The sequence below is a fragment of the Peromyscus leucopus genome, chromosome 9 (assembly GCF_004664715.2).
Source record: "Peromyscus leucopus breed LL Stock chromosome 9, UCI_PerLeu_2.1, whole genome shotgun sequence".
NCBI lineage: Eukaryota > Metazoa > Chordata > Mammalia > Rodentia > Cricetidae > Peromyscus > Peromyscus leucopus.
Genome location: NC_051070.1, coordinates 37,350,492 through 37,353,434, shown reverse-complemented (window position 1 = coordinate 37,353,434; position 2,943 = coordinate 37,350,492). Strand labels below are relative to the sequence as shown.

Sequence of the window (2,943 nt, the reverse complement as noted above, 5' to 3'; positions counted from 1 at the left end):
TTATGCTTCCTTGCTAGCTGGGCATTCCACTGCCCCACTGTTGATATCTAGAATGTCACCAGAGTTGGTGCTCATCCATACTGCAACCCACAGACTGAAGCGTCCAGAATCCCTTATATAATTGCAGAGTGTTCTCCGACTAAAGAGTGGTTCTGTATCTGTTGGGAAATGTTGACAATCTCATCAACTGTGACATTTTTCACTGTGCTCAATGTCTTTCTGCTTCTTTCCATTTCTTGATGACTTCTCCGGGGCTTTGGTGATCAGAACAGAGGCAGAAGGTATGACTTTAATATAAACCTATCTTGAAGAGTCAGTTTCTCTGTACCCCTCAGACCTTTCCAATCACTAGTTGCCTTGAGGATGTCATCACCAGCTTTTCTTAGAGACAGACCCAGGGTCCTGCTCTTGGGGACCAGGGTGGATGTGGCACCAACCTTACCTTAGGCACACTTCAGATACTTCACTTTAATGTGATTGGGGTGGAACTTGAGAAGCATGGTAGGAAAAGCTAGTGAAGAAGTAACATGGATTCAGGAGAACCAAAGAAATTTGCATTGTAGCCTCTTCCAAACAGAAAGCCAAAAGCTTACTGTACTTATATAAGTCTTAAATTGGCCACCATAATATGTTATTTTATCTAAGGCACTACCAAAAGGGAAAAGAAAATACTGAGCCTAAAATAATTTTAAACCAACGAAAATGGTTTTGTTCACCAGCTGAGCAAAAATATTTTTCAGTGGAGGTGCCTCACATTTGGTAACATTGTAAGAAAATAACCATGACTGGTCAACTGTGCCAAAGACTGAGTGACTTATACAGCCTCAAAAGCAACCTAATCCTTTGACCCACTAACTTCATTTCTAGGACCCAATCTTAAAGTGAAATTAGAACTATATTAAGGCAATATATACTCTCGTCTCATTATTTTTACAAGGAATTTTCATGCCAGGAGTAGAAATGTGCACATAGTTTAAACGTGGACTAGGAAGGCTATAATCAAACACAGGCCTCTCAACCCTGCTTCTTTATTCTTTGCTAATCCTTCTGATATGTAGTTCTGTTATTTTTAAGGCATGTGCTTACCTGCTATTTCTTAAGTCACCAATTTAAGGCATGGTGTGTTGATCTCGTTAGTGTAGCTGGAATATTACCTCTTCCCTCATCATCATTCTAATCATCCTATTTGTCTTTTCCTTTTTAGACAGGAACTCACTATGCAGCTTCAGTTGACTTTGAACTTACTATGTAGACTCACATCCTCACTTTCCATCATCTCTTCCTCTCAATATTGTTACAACACACTCTTCATTGACATTCGTTGTAAATCCATTCATTGTAAATCCTGTGTTAAGCCAAGGAAGAACTGGGCAACAGCTTTTCTTTTTTGTGCAATGTTTTGCCTAAAGTTAATCATCTTTTTCTTTGTCATTCTCATATCTTCCTGGTGTTATCCTATGTGTAGCATTTGGCTCCCCTCCCAAGAGCTCTGTGTTAGGCAGGTATCGGCTACCTGGATGGTCTCTTCCTGTTTTCTCCCTAATCTGCTTAAACATGTCTTCCAGTAGCTTCACCAAAGGGGGAATAAGGAAGAAGCCCTCTCCATCCATTTCCCAGTGTGTGTGTATGCCTGAGAAGGTCTTTATTGTTTCTTTCATGACCATTTCATCTTCATTTTTTTTTTCTCATTAGTTTGGTGTTGGACTTTCTGGTTTAATCTCATTTACTTCCTTTTATTTCCTGTCTCTTTATGTTTTGTTTTCTGAGGGTTTCTCAACTTCATCCTCCAATCATTTTATTGATTTGTTTATGATGCTACCATATTTCTAATTTTAAGGGTCTTTCTGATTCCTTGATTATTTCTTTTTATAGCTTCTTCTGTTTGTTTTATAGATGCAGTATTTTTTATTGCTCTGAAGATATTAAATATAGATTTTTGTTTTCTTCTTCATTGCCTCTGTTTTTTTATGGGTCCTTTTGTTCCGTTTCTTTCACTTTACTGTTGGATAAAATCCTCAAATATATAGCAATGCTTATACCTTCATGTTGAAGGCCAGCAATATCAGAGCTGTTGATTGGATATTTAGTGTTCATGATGAAGATGCATCTTCCAGTAAAGTTGCAATACACATGAACAAGATTTGTCAGCAATGGGCTAAATTGGATGATGTTTCGATTTGAAGTAAACAAGGCTCGATGCGTGAATAATCACTGATATTCTGAGATCTCCACTCTAGAAGTGCTATATTTCTTCAGAATTCTCTAATTCCCAGCTGGAGGTAAAGGGAATGAGCTAAAAGGCACCATATGGCTAGCAATTAGGATTCTAGAAGTTGGACAGGTGGAGACCACTGAGGATTCTAAAGATTAGTGCACAGAGATTTATGTAATCGTGATGATCTCAGCTCTGCATCCTCCTCCATTCCTGCTTACTTGAGCTTTGATATTTTCATGACTTAGAGAAGGGAGACAGACAACTGGACAGACGGCGCAGTAAAGGGAAGTAACTAAAGGGACTTTTTGGTTAGTGCAACAGTGCACCATAGTCCTCAGAATGGATAGGTCTGCAAGAGCAATGTAGTTTATTGATACTTTGGGTTTCCTGAAGATGAATCCTACTCTTAGGACTAACTCTAGCCAGCATAAGGAGATAAAATGTTGTAAGCCAGATAAAAAGCACCAAGCAGCAGCCTCACATACAGCTATATTGCTAAAATAAATCTTCCTGGTAGCTGGTCTGGAACTTACTGTTTCTGTATTGAATTTTAGCCTATTTTTATAGTTGGGTATTCCTATAAAGACACTTATTACACACTGCACAGACCTGATTATGAACAGTAGCTACAGAAAGTGAATTATGCAAAAGAAAAATCTTGCATTGTTAATAAACACGCTTGTTAACAAATATGCAGCAGAGAAACAATACACTAGGAAACAGTCACT

General features: G+C 38.4%; 1 pseudogene; it reads right to left on the bottom strand.

Annotated features, from left to right (window-relative positions):
• On the bottom strand, window positions 1-500 carry LOC114699810 (annotated as a pseudogene).
• Between the last annotated feature and the right edge of the window lie 2,443 nt (window positions 501-2,943).